Source organism: Leucoraja erinacea, chromosome 34, assembly GCF_028641065.1.
Source record: "Leucoraja erinacea ecotype New England chromosome 34, Leri_hhj_1, whole genome shotgun sequence".
NCBI lineage: Eukaryota > Metazoa > Chordata > Chondrichthyes > Rajiformes > Rajidae > Leucoraja > Leucoraja erinaceus.
This window is the reverse complement of record NC_073410.1, coordinates 7,261,169-7,287,938: the sequence shown is the minus strand read 5'-3', so window position 1 is coordinate 7,287,938 and position 26,770 is coordinate 7,261,169. Positions and strand designations below refer to the sequence as shown.

Sequence of the window (26,770 nt, the reverse complement as noted above, 5' to 3'; positions counted from 1 at the left end):
GCAAAGTGGGCGTATGGGGTGTGGACACCTTTGTGCCCATCTTCTTGGCCATATGTCCCCAGCTCTGTATGCAAGAAGTGAGAATGTGAAGCTTGTGTATTATTGAGCAGCAGTGTCTAAATCCACCTGGGCTTTGCCAACGCTCAAATGATATTTCCCCTTGTGCTGAGCGGAGTGACGAGCTGGACTATAATGGATGTAATTACCTAAACTAGGCCCATACCAGCTGTTGACACAAATCACTGATGTAAATATTCAACAGCCTGATCAATTGGAGCCAGTGATGACTTGAGCTGTGATTCATGGCCTCTGTGGTTTGTGTACAGACCTCCAGTCGTTACTTGTTCTTAAATGATGCAAAATGGCCATTTGGCACTTAACGTAAAAATCATCTCGGGCCTGTGTTTCAGCCACCTGAAGAGCATGTCAACCGAAACTGAAGTGCTTTTATAATTCGATTGGAACAATCTTCAAGGCAATGTTGTTATGGAGAATTCTGCAGTATAGGAGGAAGCTATTGAACCCTTTCTCCCATCACTGCTCTCATCCTTGGTATTGAGGTTGATGCCTGGATTAGGGGGTATTTGCTACGTGGAGAAGTTGGATTGTTTTCTCTGTACCCCAGAGGTAGCGGGGAGATCTGGTAAAAGTGTATACAATTATGAGGTCTGGTCTAGCTAGGATGGACTGTCAGAATCATTTTCCTAGGATCGAAAAGTTACTTCCTTCCATCCAGTCCATCTTCACCATCAGGAAGGTCGGAGGTATCAGCAAGGACATTGCCTCTTCTTTTCAAGTTCAAAGTAAACTTTATTGTCAATTCAAATAAATTGGATTGAAATTGCGTTTCCCCATACTCCAAATGTACAAGTAATATTTATAACACAGACCGACAATCTACCAATAAGATAGACAATATACGTTATTTAAAATATTCACAGTGTGCCAGAATGTAGTAAGGGGGGAGGTTGGCTCTCCTCATCCGTCGAAGGAAGTGGAGGCGTTGCTTGTGCTTTCTTGACTAGGGAGATGGTATTGGTGGACCATGTCTGATCATCTGTGATGTGCACTCCCAGGAACTTGGTGCTTTTCACAGACTCCACTGCACTGCCATTGATGGTGAGTGGGGTGTGTGCTGTCTCTACCGTCTAGGAATAGATACAGGAGTTTGAAAAACAGACCTCCAGACGTAAAGAACAGCTTCTTCCCCCATCTGTTGAGCGATCATCGCTTGCTAACTTCTTTTCCTGAGGTGCTACCAAATAAGGCTCGCTCTTCCTGCATTTTATTGCACCATTATTGCACTTTAATTTTCTTAATATTTCAGATTGCCCTGCAATCTTCGCACCTTTCTGCTAATTTGCATTGTTCATTGCATTTATCGTACATATTGCATTTATTATTTACTAGGCGCTTCATGCGGACTAGGAATTTCATTGCACTCTGGTGCATATGGCAATAAACTAACCTAATCTAAGACTAATTGGAATGGGAGCAGAGTTTAGCTTTCATCTATTTCAGAGACAGTAAAACAACTCCCTCCTTCCCAGTCATCAGTCTTTACAGCAGCAAGGAGCAATATCAAGTCAACTTGGCCAGGGGTGTATTGGCGGCTTCCCTGCACTTGGAGAGGTCCAAGTTTTCGGTAACTAGTGTGATTGTTGATGGTATGGGACTCTGTTTGTCACATGTACCGAGGTACGGTGAACTTCACTTTTATGTATAGTCTAGCACAATTATCACAACACACTATAGGGGAGACCTTTTATCAAAGGGAATGAAGGGAGAAACGTTTGCCTCCAATGTGCCATCTTCCAATTTATGTAGGAAGGGAAATACTTGGAAGTAATTGCGTCTAGTTTTCATGGGATTTGGGATTTCCTCAAATGGGGAGGAAAGAGAGTGTGGATAATGACAGCATAACAAATGCAGACTTTAACTCCCTTCTTCAAGGTTACAGATGTATCTGGGTCAGTACACCAGCTTGTCCTGTCCCATTTCACACAATGGTATGGAAGTTTACGATCTCATCTGTCTAATCTAATGAGAAGCAAAGTTATAGAGTGATACTGTGCGGAAACTTTGGCCCTTCAGCCCAACTTGCCCACACCGGCCAACATGTCCCAGCCACACTAGTCTCACCTGCCTGTGCTTTGTCCATATCCCTCCAAACCTGTCCTATCCATGTAAAGATATTCATCCAACCAAGTTATCCTCATCTTGGCCAATATTCATCCCTTGGATTATATGTGACTCCATACCAACCAATGTGGTTGATTCTAAAATGGCCAAACAAGCTATTTGTTAGGCAATTAGTGTAGTTTTGAGAAACAGGCCCTTAGGCTCACGAGTTCATGCCGACCAGTGATTCCCGTACACTAACACTATCCTACACACACACTAGGGACAATCTCTACCGAAGGCAAGTAACCTACAAACATGTACGTCTTTAGAATGTGGGTGGAAACCAGGGCACCCAGGGGTAAATCCAAGCGGTCGGGGGGAGAACATACAAATACCGTACAGACGGCACCCGTGGTCAGGATCAAACCCGGGTCTCTGGTGCTGTAAGGCAGCAACTTTACTGCTGCGCTACTGTGCCTGCTTGTGATGGACAATGAAATGCCAGGTACACAAAAATGCTGGAGAAACTCAGCAGATGCAGCAGCATCTATGGAGCGAAGGAAATAGGCCGAAACCCTTCTTCAGACTGATGAAATGTTAGCCTTGCTGATGACCTCCGCATCCTATGACTGAACCCAAAAAATACATTGACGCTATACCGCCTGCTGTCAAATACCCCAGGTTTTGCAAATGAAAATGCACATCGGCTCCCCACAGGTGGTGTATGAATGAATGTTTGAAATGTTCTTGTATGGAGGCTGGTGCTTTATATTGAATTGCTCTGGGAATAACTGTATCTGAGTGAATAACCAATTTGTTCTTTGTTTTTCAGGTAAGTGCAACGTGCTTTATCTTCCTAGTGTTTGCTATGTGCTGTGGTAATGAGATAGCAAGGGATTATCTGGTGAACGGCAGTCTGCATACTGAGCCGCGTTCCTGCAGGATTGCGGAGAGGATAAGGATCTTGACGACTGCTCGGTAACGTTGGCTTATTTCCTATGTGATGTTTAGCTCATCTGTTGGTGCGAAGCACTCCCAAGCTTTCTTGGTACTATGTGCAGGCACAGGTTTACACCCAAGATAGACACAAAATGCTGGAGCAACTCAGCGGGTCAGGCAGCATCTCTGGAGCAAAGGAGTAGGTGATGTTTCGGGTTGAGAGATGTCACCTATTCCATTGCTCCAGAGATGCTCCCTGACCCGCTGAGTTACTCCAGCATTTTGTGTCTTCCTTGGCACTGTGCCTTCTGGGCAATGCCAGTATCTGAAGTCTTGGCACTTCAGTCACTTGTCTCAACCAAGATATTCCCGGAGGATTGGTCATATAACTGCTGGGCCTGCCCCAGTCAAACTGTTATTTTTCCATATGTCTTGAAGTTTTGTGACCAAATAGAGCCTGTTCAAATAATTATAACGAATAAACATACAATAATTTCAATATTCCTGCAGCATAACACCGTGAGGAGAATAGAGAAAGGTACACACAGTCTTTAACCCAGTAGGGGAATCAAGAACCAGAGACCAAGGTGCTAGGTGCGAGGGAAAGATTTAATAGGATCCTGAGGGGCATCATTTTCACACAGGGTGGTGGGTGTATGGAATGAGCTACCAGAGGAGGTATTTGAGGCAGAAACTGCTTAAAATACAATTGGACTGGTGTGTGAATAGGAAATGCTTTAGGCATAACACACTTCAAAGCTAAGGAATTCCTTCCTGAGACATAGTTGGCATTATCATTTGTGAAATTTGGCACCCAATTTGTCCACAGACATCTCCTGCGATAAACCTACTAGAGACAGTTCTGCTATAGTGCGTGAATCCTCAATGTGAATAAGATACAACATGGTTCATGAATTGGGAAACACTATTTGCATTACACAAACCAAATTAGTTTACAGGACGATTTAGATCAGGACTGAGAGACCCACTTAAAAGTTACTTTGGAAATTGGCAAGCAGTAAAAAAAAGCTGTCTTGGAAAAGAAATGTTTCCATGTAGCCTCCCCACAGTAATCACCCTATTAAGAACATGGCCTGTCCATTCTGTTGCAGCAGGCCGTTGTAATTGTCATGTAATTGCGTCTATTGGCATGTGCCGAGATACTCCATTAATCAATGAAACATACTGCTTTTAATATTTTTAGCTTGCAGCAACAAATTTAAACTTGCAACCATTAAAAATGCCATTAGTTTTGAAAATCCTGTGGGGGAGAAAAAAGCTTTGTTATTGTGAGTCTGAAACTCTCTGGCCCCCCCAACACACTTTTCCTTCTTGGAGCAATTGTTTATATAACATCAATTTCTATAAAATACGGTTTCTTCGAAATGCAATTATTGCGTTTGAGCAGATCTACCTGTAATTGGAGTTAATGCATTATTTATGGGTCTACCACCATATTGAATTTCAATGGAGCTCAAGACTTGGACCCACAACCTACTAATCCTGGGCCGAGGGTACAGCCCACTGAGCCACAGGGTCTACAGACAATCCTCCTTCCCAGAATGATTAATTTAAGCTACACAGCCCAAGGTGCGAGCCAGTTTGTCAGAGCAATGCAACAGCAACCTCGGGAGAGCTGACAAGGTGATAAAGTATTTTCATAAGAATTCCTTAACACTGCTGCCTTGATAGAAATGAAATAGCGCCTTCAGGTAGCAATGCATCCACGGGGCAATGCTCGGAGCCTTTTACCCATGGTTGGGAATCAAGAACCAGAGGGCATAGATTTAAGGAGAGAGGGGAAAAGTCTTAATAGGAACCTGAGGGGCAACTTCTTCATTCCGAGGGTGGTATGTTTGTGGAACTAGTTATACAGTGAAAGTGGTTGAGGCAGGGACTACAGGAGCATTTAATAGACACTTGGACAAGCAGATGAATAGGAACGTTTGAGGTATGTGGGTCAACTCCAGGCAAATTGGACTACATTTGATGGGGCATTTGGTTGCGTGGGGTGAAAGGTCTGTTGCCTGACTCTGTGGCTCTATCAGTGTTTGACTCCAGGAGAGGAAGATAGAAAGACTGACCAATACTTTTGATACAAAAGAAGGCAGTATGCAGTGGGGAGGTCTTCTCTGGGTGCACCAGACCCCTTCCCCCATCCGAAAAAAATGTGGGTTATTAAATTAATTTGGCTCTGCAATTTAATGCTAGTGTGCAGATGATTAGTAACATGGAGATGGGCGAGGGGGAGAGTGATGTTGATGGGAATGTGGGGAGAATAAAAGGGTGGGATTAGCGAGAATGGGCAAATTCTGATCAACATTAGATTCTGGTGACTGTTTGTGTCTGCTGCGTCTAACTGGCTAAAGGGCCTGCCTGTCCCCTGTACGAGCTAATTCAAGATTTCTCCCGAGTTTCCCCTGATTCAAATTCGGAGAATTATGGTAATAGTCGCTTGTAGGAACACGGGGCACTCGTGGACATTTTTCAACATGTTAAAAAATCTTCTCAAGCTTACCGCGTTTCCCGAGTACCTACCGTTATCTTATTAGCCGCTAAGAGACGTCCTGAGCTCCGATGTGCCTGATACGTACATTCTACGTGCTTACCATGAGTTCTTTTTTTTAAACTCTGGAGAGCTCTTGAATTAGCTCGTACAGTGGGACAGGCCTTTAAATCTGCTTGTGCAGTCAGGAAGGAAGATGGAATACAAAGTAAGCAACAAGGAACTATTTACAATCTACAACTACATGGTCAATTTTTAGAGTGGCAATTACAGTACATAAATCAGAAATGATTCCTGATGAATGACTTTAATTGATGCAATTACAAGCATGCAGTAAAACTCTTCCCCTCTAACTTGTGTCTCTGACTTTGGCATATTAAGTCTGGTCTTGCCAAGCCCCTCCTTGAGTGCCCAGGAGCGGAAAAGACTGCAAAAAGTTGTAAACACTGCCCAGTCCATCATCGGCTCTGACCTCCCTACCATCGAGGGTATCTACCACAGTCGCTGCCTCAACGGCTGCCAGCATCATCAATGACCCACACCATCCTGGCCACTCACTCATCTCCCCGCTGCCCTCAGGTCGAAGGTACAGGAGCCTGAAACCTGAAACATCCAGGTTCAGGAATAGCTGCTTCCCCACAGCCATCAGGCTATTAAACTAAACTCAAACAAAACTCCGATCATTAATATATATACTATTATAGTATATATATATATATATACTATTATAGTGTGTATATATATACTATTATAGTGTGTATATGTGTGTGTGTGTATATATGTATATATGTATATATGTATATGTGTATATGTGTATATATATATATATATATATATATGTATGTATGTATGTATGTATGTATATATGTATATATATATATATATATGTATATATATATATATATGTGCACAACCTTTTATCCGGTGTTCCAGAAACCGAAAAGCTCCGAAAACCGGCCATTTTTTCCAGATGTCGTCTGCGCACCAAAGCTCGCGTTTGGCGCCAAACCTGACCCAAAACGACCCACGGTCAACCCAGGTCTGTACTACTGTAGCGGCTGCCTCCTGCCCGGAGACCGGGAGACGCTTAAACATCTGTAAATCATTGCTTAAATGTTAGTCAGTTAGTTTGGAGGGCTTTTATGTGAAGGGGGGGGTGAAGGGGTAAACTTTAATTCTCAGTCCCCTACCTGGTCGGAGAGGCGGGGAGCGGTCAATGCCTTACCGGGTCGCCGTGCAGTAAACTCCGCAGCGCTGTGGCCAGTGGGGCCGCGGGCGTCGCCGGTTGTAGCTCCGACCCCGGCAACGCTACCCCTGGCTGCGAGGCGCTCCAAATCCAGCGCGGCCCGCGGCCGGACGCCCCAGCTCCGCGAATGTCGGGAGTCGGCGGCATCGCAGCGCTGGGATACCAGCGGGGAGCGGGCAATGCCTTACCGGGTCGCCGTGCGGCAAGCTCCGGAGCGCTGTGGCCGCCGACCCACACGTTCGCGGGGCGTCGCTGGATTTGGGGCCGCGCAGCCAGGGCTAGAGTTGCCGGGGTCGGAGCTACAACCGGCGCCGCCCGCGGCCGGACGGAGCCCCCAGCTCCGCGGCTCCAAATCCAGCGACGCTCCGCGAATGTTGTGTGTCGGCGGCCACAGCGCTCCGGAGCTTGCCGCACGGCGACCCGGTAAGGCATTGCCCGCTCCCCGCTGGTATCCCAGCGCTGCGAAGTCGCCGACTCCCGACATTCTCGGAGCTGGGGCGTCCGGCCGCGGGCCGCGCTAGATTTGGAGCCTCGCAGCCAGGGGTAGAGTTGCCGGGGTCGGAGCTACAACCGGCACCGCCCGCGGCCGGACGGAGCCCCCAGCTCCGCGAGGTTGGGAGTCGCCGACCAGGTAGGTAGGGGACTAAGAATTAAAGTTTCCCCCTTCACCCCTACACCACCACCACCACCACCACATAAAATCCTGCCAAACTAACTGACTAACATTTATGCAATGAGTCTCCGGGGAGGAGGCAGCTGCTCCAGACTTTTCAAGCCGCCCGCGCTACCTACCTAATCTACGTTAAAAATCTTCCATTCTGAAATCCGAAAATGTCCGAAATCCGACAAGTGTCTGGTCCCAAGGCTTTCGGATAAAAGGTTGTGCACCTGTAAATATAAATATATATAATGATCAGAGTTTTTGTTTGAGTTGAGTTTAATAGCCTGATATATATACACAAACTCTCTACAGACAGCAACTGTAGTCAGGATCGAACCTGGGTCTCTGGCGCTGTAAGGCAGCAACTCTTAACCGCTGCACCACTGTGCCGTCCTCATTGTTTTCCTTCCCAGCACGTTTGTATCCTTTTAGGTGGATACAGGGGGGGGGGGGGGGGGGGGGGGGGGTGATTGGCACGTTCCCTATGTTGACAAAACCCAGGGAGTTTAAAAAGACCAAAGGTGTGAGACAAGAATAGAAGAGGTGTCAATTGTGAAGCCAGAGGAAAAGAGAATTGTCCCAACTCAATGTCCCCTATTAATGCTCTCCAGAGATATTGCTTGACTCGCTGAGTTACTCCAGCACTTTTGTGAGTTTATTGTAAACCAGCATCTCCAGTTTCTTGTATCTCGGTGAGAAAAATCAAAAGCTGTCTAATGCTGCAGCCTTGGGGGTGAATGGTGTCTAAATCAGGGCTGGTCTGGGTTTCTGGTGATGGAAGGCTGGAGGATAGGGAAGGGCATTGTGAAATGAAAGCTAGGGATTTGCCTGATAGGCATCAGTCTTTAAATGTCAGGTTTGAGAAAGGAGCAGGAAAGGACCTTGCAAATAAAGCTGCTGCTGTCTGATCATATTTGATGCACAAGGCATGTTTGACATGATTACCCTTGAATGTGGCCATGTCTTTGTACACAGCAGAGGGTGTGGGACTCCAAATCTGATAGGGTTTCCTCTCCCAAGTGAATTTTAAATAACAAACGAGGTCTCTGATCAGCTTGTATCAGGTTTCTCTCCAACTTGTTTCTGCCACTATTCTGTTCACTTCATTGATTGTTTCGGATTGAATGCGTTTTTTATTCTACTTGGTTGCGCAAGTTCCCTGTTGATTTGCGAATAATTTTTAGTTGCCTTGTGGAGTTAGCAGCGCTCGGGTTCTGAATAATTTACGGACTGGAACAGTTGCATTTATGCTTCAGTTTTTATTTATTGGCTGTCGAGCGACAAGAAATTTATTAACAAACTTGGAGCCTCTCGGAAGGAACTGCAGATGCTGGATTAAACCGAAGATGGACACACAAAGCTGAAGTCTGAAGAAGGGTTTTGACCAAAGATCCTATAGATGGACCACTCCTGTTCAATTCAATTCAACTCAATTCAACTTTAATGTCATCGCACAAATACAAGTATGAGTACAACGAAATGCAGTTTTGCGTCAGTCCGTAGTAGTTGTACATAAAGAATTAAAAAAAAATAGAAAGAGAGAAGATACAGAATAATCAAAAAATACAGAATAATTAAACAATGGGGACGGAGGGACCGGAGAAATCTATCGGCGGGACTCCGAGTTCAGCAATGTGATTGTATTATTGTAGAAGCTGTTCCTCATCCTACTAGTACGTGACCTGAGGCTCCTGTACCGCCTCCCTGATGGGAGGAGGGCAAACAGTCCATGGTTGGGGTGTGAGGGGTCTTTGATGATCTTCCCAGCCCGTCTCAGACAACGTTTTCGGTGGAGGGCATCCATGGCAGGGAGCGGGGCACCGATGATGTGCTGCGAGGTTTTCACCACCCGTTGTAGTGCCTTCCTGTCCGCAGCAGTGCAGCTGCTGTACCATACCGTGAAGCAGGTGGTCAGGATACTGCAATGGGCTGAGGTGTAGTACACAACGGAGCGGAACGTGGGCCTTTTTTTCATCCATTTCAGTAACCCCACCCGACTCGCAGTGTAATCAACGTTGCGGGGGAACAGTTTCTGTTAATAAATTATAATTCTGAAAATGAGGAGAAGATTTTTACCAAAGAACTTTTATTTTTACGAGGATGTTTCCGTAACCGGCTTCCGTCTCCGCACTAGTATCTTTGCTGCGCTACGGGATCTTGGGTGCGGAGACGGAAGCCGGTTACGGAAATGGGGCCGAAAATGACCCATGAATCTGCCCATGACCGTACTACGACTGTTTCGTCGAGTGGGCTATCTTGCGAGTTAGTGCTCCTGCCCTGACCCAGATCCCAGATCCCAGCCCCATGTCGGCGGGAAGTGCAAACCGTTTCCCAGCATGAGAGCACCAGCAGGCCCTTCAACAGTTCCTGGGCTCTGAGTCCTGGGCTAAGAGCAGCTTGAGATTGCCATCATGTCATAGAACAGATTTTCTTTATGACAAGGATGAAATGATGGAAATAAATTCCGTGTCTTCGACTGCAGATTGGAAAAGAAAACTCCCAAGTTGTTGGAAGTGTGGAGCTCTCTAGCAACAAAATACAGACATTTTCCAGATTTGTTACAAAGCTGGGTTTTTATTTAGCTTTGTGTCTTTAAGATAGTTCTATCACCACCAGGAGACCTTGAGGTCATAAAGTAAAAATGCTGCTGAACAGCTCTCAATGCAGTAATGTTGTATTTGAATGGTGACAGGAGTGAATAGTGGGAGAGGGAAGCTTGATCTGGAGACTTGAATTCCCTCCTTTGGCAGAGAAGTTGCTTTAATAAGAAAAGTGAAGGGAAAGTAAGTGGTGTGTGCCCACAGAGGCTGAGGTAGGTGTTGATTAATTGATCAAATACACACATTAACTGCTTCACGAGCAGAGTCTACCATGCTGGTCCTTTATCTTGCTACTTTGTACCCATGCTCACATCTCCAACTCCATAGATGCTGCCTCACCCGCCGAGCTTCTCCAGCATTTTTGTCTACCTTCGATTTTCCAGCATCTGCAGTTCCTTCTTAAACATAGGATATCTATATTTAAGTTGACTTGGTTGATCAGACAACCTCATGGCAACTGAGAGTTGAGATGAATGACGTTTGCCAACCTTTCTACATGTTCTGTGACTATTATAGAATGTTATAGAGAGTGTTATAGAATGTGCTATCTCTGAGTCATTCAGCACGGAAACAGGCCCTTCAGTCCTCCTTGCCCATGCGACCAAGATGCCTCATCTACACTACTCCCACCTGCCCCTGTTTGGACCATATCATTCGAAAACCTTTCCAATCCATGTACTTGCCAAATTATTATAGTACGTGCCTCAATTAACTCCTTTGGCAACCCATTCTATATACCCACCACCCTATGTGTGAACACAATTTGTAATAAAGGAAAGAGAATGTCGGCCCTGAAACGTTGCCTATTTCCTTCGCTCCATAGATGCTGCTGCGCCCGCTGAGTTTCTCCAGCACTTTTGTCTACCTAGGCTTTTTGAAGTGTTTCCTCAGCACCACTTTCATAGCCACCCTGGTTCACTGGCAATGACGCACATTGTTCAGCAGAGAACCTGCAGTCTAGGAGTGCAGGAGCGAGATAGAGATTAAGGCAGGTCGAGAGGATGAGAAGCAAAAGATGTACAGTAAGGTTTTAGGCCAGATAAAGTGCACCGAACAGGTACCACAGGTGCCTGGTAGTGAGTTAGAAGCAGAATAAACGATACCCAAAGTGAATTAACAAACTGTAATTTGATCAGTGACAGGATAAGATGACATATAATGTTGAAGGACCTGCAAGCACTTTGTAAAATGTCAACCTCCAAAGAGACCACTGTGTAACGTGTGGCAAAGAGGCTAATTGAAAGAGGTACCTATCATATTAAGGCCTGAAGGCCAAACATGTCCAAAGAAAATATCAGAATCCCAACCCCACCAACTTAATCGGGTTAATTTTTAGGACAATACAACATTGATCTGGCTGGAGCCCCAGGCAGGAGAATGCCAAGCAAGGACTTGATTTTTTTTTTTTTTTAAGTAAAATCATTTTTTAAGACGAGGGGCCTTAACTATAAAATATCCATCAAACATCCTGAAGGTGGTTTAGTGTGAAAGAAATTCCTTCACCCGAGAACGATATGAATGTGACTCATAGTTCCATAGATTTAATTGGAATCTGAGGGATAACTTTTTCACACAAAGGATGGTGGGTGTATGGGACGAGCTACCAGAAGAGGTGGTTGAGGCAGGGACTATCCCAACATTTAAGAAACGGTTAGACAGGTGTATGGATAGGACAGGTTCAGTGGGATATGGACCAAACATGTGGGACTAGTGTAGCTGGGACATCTTATGGACAAGTTGGACCAAACGGGTCTGTTTCCATGCTGGATCACACACTGACTACGCCATTATTTTGTCTGGCCCCTTTTCCATGCAATTGCATATCTCCATTGGGGTGGGGTCAGTCGAGCCGGAATTGTGAGTGGAATTGCAATTACCCAAATGGCCACATCTCATCCTGTTATCTGTTCGTACATTTGATGCCTAAAAGCCCTGTCCCACAGTAAGAGTTCATTCCAAGAGCTCACCCGAGTTTGCCCTGATTCGAACTCGGAGATTTACGGTAATGGCCACTCGTCGGTACTCTGGGATCTCGTGGACATTTTTCAACATGTTGAAAAATCTTCACGAGTCTTCCCGTGCTTACCTGCAGTTAGCGAGTCTTCCCGAGTACCTGCCGTTAGCGTTATGAGCCGCTAAGAGACATCCCCGAGCTCCAACGTACCCGCTACGTTCATTCTCTGTGCTTACCACGAGTTTGATTTTTTTTTTTAAACTCGGGAGAGCTCTTGGAATGAACTCGTACCGTGGGACAGGGCTTTAAAGTTGACATTTCACATCATTGAAATGATTTGTTTCGTGCTCCCTGATTTACTCTAATGGATTAACTTATTATTGATAAGAGGGCAGTCCTTATTCTTTTTCTCCTGTTCCTCTGCTGATCTGCCAAATCCCCTGGGGAAAGCACAAAGCAGGGTTGATTTACTGTCCTACAGCATTGCTGTCTATCACCCAGTGTTATTAGTATCCCACCCCACAGGACAGGATTAAAGAAACAAACGTCAGTGGTGTAGATACGGGCCTTCTCAACATTGCTATGGATTCATATCGGAAAAGCAAAAAAAAAAAGCAATGCTGATATTTAATTTAGATCAGAGATACAGCGCGAAAACAGGACCTTTGGCCCACTGGATCCGTGCCGACCAGCGATTCCCGAACATTAACACTATCCGACACCCACTAGGGACAATTTTTACACTTACCAAGCCAATTTACCTCCATGCCTGTCCGTCTTTGGAGTGTGGGAGGAAACCGAAGATCTCGGAGAAAACTCACGGGGAGAATGTACCTACAAACGGAGCCCGTAGTCGGGATCGAACCTAGGTCTTCGGTGCTGCAAGCGCTTTAAGGCAGCAACTCTACTGCTGTGCCATCGTGTCACCCCCGCATCATCTGTGATCACAGGGAGAAAGTGCAAACTCCACACAGACAGCACCAGAGGTCAGGAATGATCACGTGTTTCTGGAGCTATGAAAGCTGCTGCTCTTGGCTATGCCACTGTTCCACACTGTTGGAGCTGCTACCCTGCCTCAATGTGTCCCAAAGCACCTTGCAGCCAGTGAAGCATTTCTAACATGATGGTGGAGTGGTTTAGTTCAGGGATACAGCACAGAACGAGTCCTTTGGCCCACACAGTGTGTGCAGACCAGTGATCCCCACACGCAAACATTATCCTACACACTAGAAACAAGTTACAAGTTTTACCGAAGCCAATTAGCCTGCAAATGTGTGCTTCTTTGGAGTGTGGGAGGAAAATGGAGCACCCGGAGAAAACTTACACGGGGAGAACGTACAAACTCCACATAGACAGCACTCGTAGTCAGGATCGAACCTGGGTATCTGGCGTTGTAAGGACACAACTCTACCGCTGCACAACCGTGCCGCCCCGATCAATTGGCCCAGAGCAACTCCCCCCAAGTTTCAATGTGAGGAAAGAATTGCAAATGCTGGAGTAACTCAGCGGGACAGGCGGCATCTCTGGATAGAAGGAATTTGTGACGTTTTGGGTCGAGACCCTTCTTCAGGCTGATGATGTCTAGATTATGTTATAAGGGATAAATATTGGGTAGGGCAGCAGGAATAAACCCCTTTCTCTTCCAAAGTTTGCCCTGACAATGTCTGGTCCACAGGATGGAATAAACCGGCCGTAACTCATTGAGAGGCGACTCCTCTGACAGTGCTCCACTCCCTTGGCAGTGCCAGAGACTGTCAACTCAGATTTTGTACTCCAATCTCTCAAATGGAAGTTGAATGTGCAACCCTTGCAATAATCTTGAAACATTGAAAGAAAGCCAATCACTTAATATTGTATACCTTAAAATAAATTTGCAAGCATGTCTGTCCATTCTCAGGCAATTGAATTCTGCTTGATCTGCAAATATTTATTGAAATCAGTTCATGTTTGTAGTTTAATAGGAGCTCCTTGACAGCACTATAATGTAAGTAGTTATTTTTTTTGAGGGATGCATCTCTGACCAAAGATCCCAGATTGGGTACAAAATGCTGGAGTAACTCAGCAGGACAGCAGTCTGAAGGAGGGTCTCGACCCGAAATGTCTTCTCTTCAGAGATGTTGCGTGGCCTGGGTTACTCCAACATGTTGTGTCTATCTTCGGTTTAAACCAGTATCTGCAGTTCCTTCCTGCATGAAGATCCCAGGTGTCTTATAAAGGACAGAATGGGCTGCCATTTACTTGTGTTGGCTTCAAGAGACTTCCCCTTTGCATGCTGTGTCCTTGGCACAAAGCTAGGTGTTTGTGCGTGTTTGTGATGTTCTGAGAACACTCAGGGCAATGGTCGGGAATGGGCGGTGGCCTAGCGGTAGCGCAACTGTCTTACAGCGCCAGAGACGCGGGTTTGATCCTGACTACGGGGACTTGTCTGTATGGAATTTGTACTGTTTCCCGTGACCTGCTTGGGTTTTCTCCGAGATCCTCAGTGGCCTCCCACACTCCAAAGACGTTCAGGTTTGCAGGTTAATTGGCTTGGTAAAAATGTAAAATTGGCCCTGGTGTGTAGGGTAGTGTTAATGTGCGGGTATCATCGGTCGGTGCGGACTTGGGCCGAAGGGCCTGTTTCCACGCTGTATCTCTAAACTGAGATAGAGACAAAACCTCTCTACCATTACAAAATAGCATTGCGGGATTTTATTTTAGCTCGACATGAGCTTTGACTTTACACAATATATCATCTAAAAGACAGTGCAACGCTCTCTCAGCCCTGTCAGGGAATCTCGGCCGGAATTGCCATCTTTAATCTCCCGAAGGAAATTTGCACCCATAACCTTCCTGCTCCCACGCTGACTCTAAGCCACGATTGAGTGGGTTAGTGTACGCTGAGAATTTGACAGCACTGGGCCTCAACTCGCTGGAGTTTAGAAGATTGGAGGGGGAGACCTCATTGAAACTTACAGAATAATGAAAGGGCGGATGTGGAAAGGATGTTTCCACTGGTGGGAGATCCTAGGACCGTAGAAACACAGAAAATAGGTGCAGGAGGAGGCCATTCGGCCTTTTGAGCCAGCACCGCCATTCATTGTGATCATGGCTGATAACCCGTGCCTGCCTTCTCCCCATATCCCTTGATTCCACTAGCCCCTAGAGCTCTATCTAACTCTCTCTTAAATCCATCCAGTGATTTGGCCTCCACTGCCCTCTGTGGCAGGGAATTCCATAAATTCACAACTCTCTGGGTGAAAACGTTTTTTCGCACCTCAGTCATAAATCACCTCCCCTTTATTCCAAGAGCTACAGTTGACACAACCTACACTGATATCAACAGCATTAACAAGAGTACTGCCTTTTCTATTCCAATATTTTGACAGACGTTGGCAATGATTGCTGGGTTTGAGCAAGGCATTTAGATATAAATGTACCAAACTGTCATCAACATTGCAAAATATAAAAAAATTGTCAGTGACTGTCAAACTTACACAAGAATGTTGCAGGGAGCTGGCTGTATTAGAAGTAACAAACAGGTGTATTTGCTTGTGAAACATCACATCAGTTTATGACTGGCATGTATGATAAATGACTGAAACATTGTGTAATGAAAGCAGCTACCAGTTACATTTATTCCCCGAAGCCCATTGGCATTGTACGGTTGTAGTGAGGATGGACTTGATGTTACTAAACAGAAAGTGTTGTGTGGAATGGAAATGACAATAGTGTGTTGGGACATTGGCTGAGCCTGAGGATCTTTGGGCCAGTAGTCCCATGTGGCTGACAAATAACATCGAATAACAGGAAGGTTTGTTTGGTTTAGAGATACAGCGTGGAAACAGGCCCTTCAGCCCACTGAGTCCACGCCGACCAGCGATCCCGCACCACACTATCCTATGTTATCCAAGTGCTCTGCCTGGTGAATAAACGGGAGGCCATTTCAGGCTGAGGTGAGGAAAAAACTTTTTCACCCAGAGAGTTGTGAATTTACGGAATTCCCAGCCACTGAGGGCAGTGGAGGCCAAGTCACTGGATGGATTTAAGAGGGAGTTAGATAGAGCTCTAGGGGCTAGTGGAGTCGAGGGATATGGGGAGAAAGCAGGCACGGGTTATTGATAGGGTACGATCAGCCATGATCACAATGAATGGTGGTGCTGCCTCGAAGAGCCGAATGGCCTCCATTTTCAATGTTTCTATGAAATGTCCACAGTTTGAGACTTTGATCCACTGACTGTAAGTGGAGGGACAGTCAATGGAGTGGTTTTCAATCCTCCATGAATGTAGCCAGCGAGTGATGGGGCATGGAGTAGAACAAGTTGCTTGGTCTTCAGCTGGTGCCAGTGGGTAGCGATGAATGGCTCAGATGCAGCACATTCATCATCAGCGGAGACTCGAAACGAGTATGAGTGTCCTCTCATGGAGGACGCCTGTGCGTGACTTTGTTTAACGTGGGGAGACTGGTGCACAGACAGCCACCACACGGTCCTTGACAGATCTGGGTCGGGATCCAGTGGCATGGAGCCCAAGGCGACCGCAGACCCTTTTCTGCTGCAGCCTTCATCCGCCTTCCCAGCCGTTGTGACGCTCCACTAAAGTCAGCCATCATCCTCTGCTTGTTCCACCGTTGAGGTCTTGGTTGGATTGCTCTTTGTCAGAGACCTTTCCCTCAACCTTACCGCCATGGGTGGCCCTACCAGGAGCATAGCTCCAGACGGCATTGATCTCGGCTTCTCCAAGCTTCTCCACCACGACAAGGTGACAATCCACGGAGAAGAACGATGCATTAGTGCAGAGATGTTTTGACTATTATCTTGAATTGCAATCATCGTTATCATTTTTGTGAGCCAACGTGCATAAGAAGCTCCAGAGTTGAAGAAGTTGTCTCGACCCGAAACGTCGCCAATTCGTTCTCTCCGTAGATGCTGCCTCACCTGCTGAGTTTCTCCGGCATTTTGTGTCCACCTGCGATTTTACTGGCATCTGTAGTTCTTCCTTAAACAAGCTCCAGAGTGGAGCAGCTTTGATTGGGGATCCTTGCAGTGGGAATTAGAATAAACAGGAGATTTATTTATCTAATTCGAGGGATAAAGCCAGAGTGGAGCAGCTTTGATTGGGGATCCTTGCAGTGGGAATTAGAATAAACAGACTTGTAACTCACTCATGGGGATAAAACACCATTGACGAGGTCAGCATTTACTGGCCATCCTAATAGCCCCTAAACCTTTTCATTCTCACCTAATGGCAGTCCCTACAAAGAGTCTCTGAATCCCAGCTACACTAGTCCCACCTGCCTGTGTTCAGTCCATTTCCCCCAAGCCTGTCCTATCCATGTACCTGTCTAACTGTTTCTTAAATGTTGGGATAGTCCCAGCCTCAACTACCTCCTCAGGCAGCTTGTTCCATACACCCACCAACCTTTGTGTGGAAAAAGTTGCCCCTCATATTCCTATTAAATATTTTCCCCTTCACCTTGAACCTGTGTCCTCTGGTCGTCTATTCACCTACTCTGGGCATGAAACTCTGTGCATATACCTGATCCATTCCTCTCATGATTTTACACACAATCTATCTTCGGTTGACATGGTGAAGATCCACACCAGGTTTTCCTACTAACCATTTCACATGCAGAGTATTTGAGTAAAAGTGGAATGGGAATTTATGGAACAGGAGCCAGATCCTCCTGTAATCTGCGTCTGACTTTGGGGCATTGACCAGAATAAACTTTATTCCTGAAAAGATAGGGCCATAAAAATAAAAATCAGCATTTGACTTCTTGACATGCCTACAGAGTTTAAAGAGAAAAATTGCCCTTCATTTCCTTGCATCCAGAAGTTTAAAGCAAGTATGGGAATGAATTTAATATTCTGCATGATCAAGCTATTTCATTTAAATACTGACTCTCTGGAGAATTACATAAAAATACACTGAACTTAATTACAGCTCCTTGCAAGCATTTATTTTAGTTGCTGCTTTATTAGGAGTCAAGATTGAATGCACTAATCTTGCAGAGAATTTTCTGAATGCTAATCATGGCGAGATCAATCTAACACTGCCTGGTCTCAGTGGAACTATAGTCAGCATATTGGAGTTTGTAATGAACATGGAAAATAGGTGCCATTCGTTCCTTTGAGCCAGCACCACCATTCAATATGATCATGGCTGGCCATCCAAAATCAGTACCCCATTCCTGCTTCTTCCCCATATCCCTTGATTCCATTAACCCCAGGAGCTAAATCTAACTCTCTCTTGAATACATGGAGTAGTACATGTTTCAAGCTTCCACCCAAGTGTAGGGAGGGAGTTCCTGAATTAAGTCTACGTTCCAGAGAGTCAGTGACACTGTTGTCAGTCCTTGCCCTCCTGGCTAGAGAGGTGAAATAGTTGCAGTCATATTCAGAGTGAATGGTGCCCTTGTGGCCCTTGTGGCTAAGGGGATGTGGCCCTTGTGGCTAAGGGGATCAGGGGGTATGGAGAGAAGGCAGGTATGGGATACTGAGTTGGATGATCAGCCATGATCATATTGAATGGCGGTGCAGGCTCGAAGGGCCGAATGGCCTACTCCTGCACCTAATTTCTATGTTTCTATGTTTCTATGAATGCAGTATGATGTGCAACTGTGCATGGGGCCCCTTTGGATTTGGGTAAGATCCTATACGGACATTCAGCCCAACCAGTCCATGCTTGTGTCTGGGAAGGAACTGCAGATGCTGGTTTAAACCGAAGATCGACACAATGCTGGAGTTACTCAGTGGGACAGGTAGCATCTCTGGAGAGGCCATGCTAGTAATTTCCTCCACTCAAAATCTTCCCATTTCCATTCTTCCCGCTCTTCCCATTTCACCCGTGTCCTCTCCACCCTCCCTCGTATACTTGTGCAGCCTCAACTCAAAAACATTCATGTCCTTTGTTGAAGGTCTTCCCATGCACTGCAGTAATACAGACCACACACCGTAGTAACACGGAACAAACCTCTTTATCCATCTTGATGCCTTGGTGATTACCTTCCACCCAAGGGCAAACAATTGGTTCTACAATGGGAGAACAGCAGTGGGCATCAAACAAAGTCATCTGTGAAACTCCCCTTTCCAGCATGGGGCAATGATGTTGGGTTGGGATACTGGGTCTGTTTGAGTGTAACTTGGGCTGTGGCAGTGAGCAGAAGAGGTCGCTCTTGGTAAATGCATCCATTGAATTATCCCCTGTTTCAGCAGATTGACTGTTCTGGTGCTTTTCAATATGTAGGCACAAGTTTAGAGTCATGAAGCGGGGAAGCAGGCCCCAAGGGTCTGACTGTTCCATACCGACCAAGATGTCTCATCTAAGCTCGTCCCATTTGTCTGTGTTTGGTCCGTAACCCTCCAAACCGTAACTATTTATTTGACTGTCCATGTCATTTAAATGCTGTATTTGTGTGAATATGTACATCTATGTACGTGGGACATATGTATGATGTGCCAGGAATTGTGTTGGAGGCCAGTGAAAGGTGGCATTGATTTTGATGTCACTTTATCCATTTGAACACTGTATCACGTTGGGAGAAAATCGATCCAGTTAGAACAGTTTGGTGTCTGTCACAATGCAGAGGGTGGAAATCCTCCATGTTAAATGGAGCCTTGATTCGACACTTCATTTTGTTGGACCCGCTTGAAATGATTCTGAATATTTTTTGCATTTTCTGCGCCTTGACGTAGAAAATAATATTTGATCATGTACTATTGCAGGCAACTAGCACCAAGTCTGCACTGTGATGGCGAGGACTAAACGGTGAGTTGGTAGAATAATGGAATTGCTATCTTGAACAGATCAATGTTTGTTAGGCCATACAGAAACCCTGCTGCCATAGATATTGACATGGTTCTAATAGTTAGATCTTTATTCCAATCCTCAGACAGACTGGTGACATCCATATATTTGCATGCACACAGACACAACATGCACCTCATTTTGTGCCCATCACGTGTAAAGTCAAAACGTGTCGGGAGGAACTGGTTTAAAGCGAAGGCAGATGCAAAAGGCTGGAGTAACTCAGCAGATTCGGCAGCATCTCTGGAGTAAATGAACAGGTGACGTTTTGGGTCGAGCCCCCTTCCCCAGACTGAGGGCGAGGGGAATGGGAGAGATAGACGGCACTTGGGATAAACAAATGGAAGATATGAAAAAAATCAACGATAAGGGAAGAAATGTGTCTGCTGTGCTTGGATGTATGCTGGCTGATTATGTCACATGACCTGGTGGTGAATCTGTGGAATTATTTGCCATAGAAGGCTGTGGAGGCCAAGTCAATGGATATTGTTAAGGCAGAGATAGATAGATTTTTTTTGATTTTTTTATTTTGCACAAAGTCCGCGAGCATTGCCACTTTCATTTCACTGCATATCTCGTATGTGTATGTGACGAATAAACTTGACTTGACTTGATTCTTGATTACTACGGGTGTCGGGGGATATATTGAAGCGGCAGGAGAATAGGGTTTGGAGGGAGGGATAGATCAGCATGATTAAATGGCGGAGTTGACTTGATGTGCTGAATGGCCTAATTCTGCTCCTCCACTTATGATCTCCAACTACCCTCTTCCAAACTCCCCTCATTGGTTGTCCAACATGTCCATCCTACAGAATCTCATTCACCCAGAACCAAAATAACTCTGTTACCCATTTATGTTGTGCCTGAGTGTTCTTGAACGTTAATTACGCTGCGATGTTTTCCTTGCCTTGCCTATGTTCATCCCAAGGGCTCGAGCAGATATATTTCAAGGCTGCACTTTTTTAACTGCGCGTATGAGTATTTTCTCCCAGGTTTGAGCAGAGTTAAGATCGGCCTTTATCGTCTGAGCTCGCTGATCCACACTTGCTTCCAGTTAAACAGGGCACATCTTTTTAAATTCTCTCTTGTGTTTTCAAATGTTCTCGCCCTCTCCCTCGCATGGACTTGTTCCGTCTCTCACACTGCAGTTACCTTCAGTCGTTCTTGCCTCAATGTATTGGGTGGCACAGCGGTAGAGTTGCTGCCTTACAGTGCCACATGCCCGAGTTTAATCCTGACTACGGGTGCTATCTGTACGGAGTTTGTACGTTCTCCCTGTGACTGCTGTTTCCTCCCACCCTCTAAATTTCTATTACAAATCTCAAATTGTGGAGTACAGAGGCAAATAAATACACGATGGGTCTTTGTCCCAAACATTATGGAGGGCACTGTACCTCTTCTTCCCAGCATTTGATCATCTGTCCTGGCATCATCTTGCAGCACACTGCCAAATTTTGCTTGATAATTATCCTGTGAAGTGCCTTGGGCTGTTTTGCTATGTTACGGGAACTATATTAATACAAGGTGTTGTTCTTGGCATAAGACCACACACACTTGTGGGGAATTGCACGCACAGACTTGCACCAGGTTTCTGTGGCACTGCACTTGTTAGTATGTAGTGCTTTGAGTCTGCCCCTTGTGTTCAAAGGGATTGTTTCCTTTCCAAAGATTCAGTCATGGATGGTCCGCAGAGATTAGAGATGCCAGGCTTCTCCGCGGAGAATCAGCTGGGAAAATATATAGGGATGGTGGAAAAACTCTCACTCAGAGTTGTGAACCTGTGGAATTCTCTGCCTCAGAAGGTAGTTGAGTCCAATTTTCAAGAGAGAGTTAGGTAGAGCTCTTAAAGATAGCAGAGTCAAGAGATATGGGGAGAAGGCAGGAACGAGGTACTGATTGTGGATGATCAGCCATGATCACAGTGAATGGCGGTGCTGGCTCGAAGGGCCAAATGGCCTACTATTGTTTAAAATAAAATAAAATAAGATATCTAGGGTTATTAATAAAAATTGGAAATGAATGCTGGAGGCATGGACAGGAGAGATGGGGGCAAAGCAATGTTTTACCATCATTACAGGAAATAAATGGCATTTAAGAGGCTTTTCGATGGACATGGCACATGGATGCAAGGAATGGATCGCGTGCTGGCAGATGAGATCTACCTTGACATCATTGTGGGCCTGTTCCTGCCTGCAAAAGGCAAAGCATAATCCGCAGTAAACATGTGGCCTGTGAAGAATACTTCGCCCCACCAAGACTGTGAACAAAGGCATTTGATGTTACCTCTGATAAACACAGCAATTAAGCAGGGCTTGAGTGAATCTGAATGTTTGAGTCCAATAAAGTGTTATTTAACCCGCCCTGCAACATGCCCAGGGTGGTTTTCCAACTTTCCTGTGCTCTGTTCAAAGCTTCAGTCCCTCCAGGCAACCACTTTGCAAGAAAACATACGGACTAAAGTCTATACGCGGTCTAATCGGACGGAGCAAGACGAGGAAGGCTGTTCAACCCTTTGAACCTGTTGCTTCAGTCAGTGTGGGGTGATATGTAAACTCTGTTTGCTTCCATTCCCTTGACAAGTTGTAAGTGATAGTCATACAACACAGGCCCTTCGGCCCTACTCTTCCTTGCTGACTGAAATGCCCCGTCTCATGTTTGGCCCATATCCCTCTAAACCTTTCCCGTCTATGTACCCGTCTAAATGTCTTGACGATATTATTGTAATCTCCAAGCTTCTGGTCGACACAGGTCATAAACAATTATTTTTAGAGCTTTCTATTGCTTTTTGGAAAGTAATTCTGGACAATAACTGAACGTATAATTAAAACATTATATAAAATGCAAAAATAAGTGTGGTACGCTGCATGACTATGGCTGGAGGAGATATTGGAAGAACTGTACTTGCCCTCTGCATTGGGGTTGCAAGTAACAAAGTATAACTGCATCTGCTTGAAGCATTAAAGGGGCACCCATAACCTAGAAACTTCTTGTACCGAAACGCAGTTGTAGAGTTGCTGCCTTACAGCACATGCAGAACCAAAGACCTTGACTACGAGTGCTTGTCTGTACGGAGTTTGTACATTCTTCCCGTGACCTGCGTGGTTTTTCTCTGGGATCTCCAGTTTCCCCCCACACTTCAAAGACGTACGGGTTTGTGGGTTAATCAGCTTTGGTAAATTCACTGTTGGCAGATGTTTAGTTACCATGGCCCCAAACTTTGGAATAGCTTATTTTAAACCTCTGCCTAACCTCCTCATTAGAATCTTCCACTTCTTCCCAGCATTTGATCATTTGCTGTGGCATCATCTTGCAGCACACTGCCAAATTTTACTTAATAATTCTCCTGTGAAGTGCCTTGGGCTGTTTTGCTATGTTAAGGGAACTATATCAATACAAGGTGTTGTTCTTGGCATAAGACCACACACACTTGTGGGGAATTGCACGCACAGACTTGCACCAGGTTTCTGTGGCACTGCACTTGTTAGTATGTAGTGCTTTGAGTCTTCCCCTTGTGTTCAAAGGGATTGTTTCCTCTCCAAAGATTCAGTCATGTCTCTGATGGTCTGCAGATTTTAGAGATGCCAGGCTTCCATGAATCAGCTGGGAAAATACATAGGGATAGTGGAAAGAATGCATCTTTAGCTTTGAAGATCGACACAAAAAAGCTGGAGTAACTCAGTGGGTCAGACAGCATCTGTGGAGAAAAAAAAAAGATGAGGTTTTGGGTCGAAACCCTTCTTCAGACTGAGAGTCCGGGGAAAGGGAAATGAGAGATACAGGTGGTGATGTAGAGAGATAAAGAACAAATGATTGGAAGGTATGCAAATAAAAAAGTGACAATGATAAAGGAAATTGGCCATAGGTAGACAATGTTGGAGAAACTCAGCGGGTGAGGCAGCATCTGTGGAGCGAAGGAATAGGCGATGTTTCGGGTCGAGACCCTTCTTCAACTCCATAGATGCTGCCTCACCCGCTGAGTTTCTCCAGCATTTTTGTCGACCTTCAATTTTTCCAGCATCTGCAGTTCTTTCTTAAACAAGGAAATAGGGTATTGTTAGCTGTGGGCGAGGAGAAAACGAGTTACAGACAAATACAGGTCATTGGTAATTATCCCGTGTGTGTGTGTGTAGGGTAGTGTTAGTGTGCAGGGATCACTGGTCAGAGTGGACTTGGCGGGTCGAAAAGTCTGTTTCCACGCTGTACCTATAAAATAAAATAAAATATATAAGGTTATTAATTAAAATTAGAAATGAATACTGGGGGCAAGGCCAGGAGAGATGGGGGGCAAAGCAATGTTTAAAGGGCCCTGTCCCACTGTACGAGGTAATTCAAGAGCTTCCCGAGTTTAAAAAAAAATCAAACTCGTGGTAAGTACGTAGAATGTATGTAGCGGCTACGATGGAGCTCGTGGATGTCTCGTGGCAGCTCGTAACGCTAACGGTAGGTACTCGGTTAACGCGGTAACTCGTGAAGATTTTTCAGCACTGTGAAAAATGTCCACGAGAGCCCCGAGTACCTACGAACGGCTATTACCGTAATTATCTGAGTTCTTGAATTACCTTGTACAGTGGGACAGGCAGGCCCTTTACTGTCTTTACAGGAAATAAATGGCGTTTAAGAGGCCTTTTGATGGGCACATGGATATGCAAGGAATGGATTGTGTGTAGGAAGATGAGATTACTCTACTTGGACATCATTTTCACAGCAGACTGTGTGGGCCTGTTCCTGTACTGTTCTATGTTCTACAACAAACAATTCCTGGATCTAAACAACATTGTGATTCTCTTTCGGAGAGCCGGCTGCAAAAGGCACAGCATAATCCGCAGTAAACATGTGGCCTGTGAAGAATACACTCACACCCACACCCACACCCACTCGCCCCACCAAGACTCTGAACAAAGGCATTTGATGTTACCTCTGATAAACACAGCAATTAGGCAGGGTTTGAATGAATCTGAATGTTTGAGTCCAATAAAGTGTTATTTAACCCGCCCTGCAACATGCCCAGGGTGGTTTTCCAACTTTCCTGTGCTCTGCTCAATGCTTCAGTCCCTCCAGGCAACCACTTTGCAAGAAAACATACGGACTAAAGTCTATACGCGGTCTAATCGGATGGAGCAAGACAAGGAAGGCTGTTCAACCCTTTGAACCTGTTGTTTCAGTCAGTGTGGGGTGATATGTAAACTCTGGTTGCTTCCATTCCCTTGCCCAAGTTGTAAGTGATAGTCATACAACACAGGCCCTTCGGCCCTACTCTTCCTTGCTGACTGAAATTCCCCATCTCATGTTTGGCCCATATCCCTCTAAACCTTTCCCGTCTATGTACCCATCCAAATGTCTTGACGATATTATTGTAATCTCCAATAACACATGGTCATAAACAATTATTTTTAGAGCTTTCCAGGTTTACATTGCTTTTTGGTAAGTGATTCTGCACAATAACTGAACATATAATTAAAAAATTATATATTTAAAATTTTAAAATAAGTGTGGTGCGCTGCACGGTGGCGCAGTGGTGGAATTGCTGCACTTACAGCGCCAGATACCTGGTTTTGATCCTGGCTACAGGTGCTTGTCTGTACGGAGTTTGTACGTTCTCCCCGTGACCTGCGTGGGTTTTCTCAGGGATCTCCAGTTTCCTCCCACACTCCAAAGACGTACAGGTTTGTAAGGTGATTGGCTTGGTATAAAATGTTTTTGATAATTGTCCTTCGTGTGGGATGGTTTAAACTGTGCGGGGATCGCTGGTCCGTGAGGACTTGGTGGACCCAAGAGCCTAAACTCTGCGCTGTGTCTCTAAACTAAACTGAGCCTCGGTGAGAGACCTAACTGGTCCCCTCTCCAGCATGAGTTGCTTGAGTCTTATCTCAAGTCATCTCTGTGGAATGTGTTGAATCCAGTTGATCTTGCCTTCATGATTTCAAAGCGTATTTGTGTGAGCCTGTGATGATTCTGGGGGAGAGATATGACACATTCTCACAGCTGACTTGCCTCTTACAACCAGTGCAGGATTCAGTAATGTGGAACGCTTGTTTGGGCCTCAGGTGAAGGTAGATATCGTAGACAATTGATTTCAATCTCGCTCAATATTTTTTTTTTTCGATGCATTTTTTTGTCTGCTTCTGAAATTGTTTTGCATTTGAGATATTCATTGGCTCTCTGCCAACTCTGCGCATTGCAGTAAGTGCATGAAGCACAAAAAGGTGGCGGAAAAGAGAGCGGGCGATCCTTTGAATGTGGCAGCTGGCGGGGACAAGGGGAACTCTATCCCATTCAGGCGGGGAGGAGAGGGGAAGAGTGGAAGATGCAATCATGAGCCTTGCCAAACAAGATTAGGGACAAAGAAAAAGATTAGAGAGGCTCCATGCTCACAACCAGCCTCCACATTCAACGGGAGCTGATCCACTGAATATCTGCAGTGTCTTCTGTTTTTATAGCAGTGCCAATAGTTTAGTTTAATGCAAGGTTTCAAGGTCAAGGTCAGCTTTTTGTCACATGTACCAATTAAGGTACAGTGGAATTTTGAGCTACCATACAGCCATACTAAGTGAAAAGCAACAAGACACACAACCACATTAAAGTGAACATAAACATCCACCACAGTGGATTCCACATTCCTCACTGTGATGGAAGGCAATAAGGTTCAATCCTCTTCCTCCCGCAGTCGAGGCAGTCAAACCTTCCGCGATCAAAGCCCCCACATTTGATGATCGAAGCCCCCCGTCGGGGAGATCAAAACCTCCGCGTCGGGTCGGTTTTAACTCTCTCCACGGCATGGAGCTCCCGAGTCGGCCTCTTCTCACCAGAGACTGCAGGCTTCACGATGTTGAAGTCCACAGGCCCCACGGTTGGAGTAGAGATATAGCACGGAAACAGGCCCTTCGGCCCACCAGGTCCACGCCGACCAGCGATCCCACACACTTACACTATCCTACACACACTGGGGACAATT

At 45.5% G+C, this 26,770-nt stretch overlaps 1 protein-coding gene across 2 annotated transcripts in view; it reads left to right on the top strand.

Annotated features, from left to right (window-relative positions):
• Window positions 1-26,770, top strand: part of unc5b (unc-5 netrin receptor B) — a 196,292-nt gene that overhangs the window by 46,606 nt on the left and 122,916 nt on the right. Inside the window, exon 2 of one of the 2 annotated variants that reach the window (XM_055661770.1) lies at window positions 2,957-3,102. The exons of the other annotated variant lie outside the window; for it this stretch is intronic. The gene's annotated coding sequence lies outside the window, so the exon portion shown is untranslated. The remainder of the gene's footprint in view (window positions 1-2,956; window positions 3,103-26,770) is intronic. 2 annotated transcript variants of the gene reach the window in all.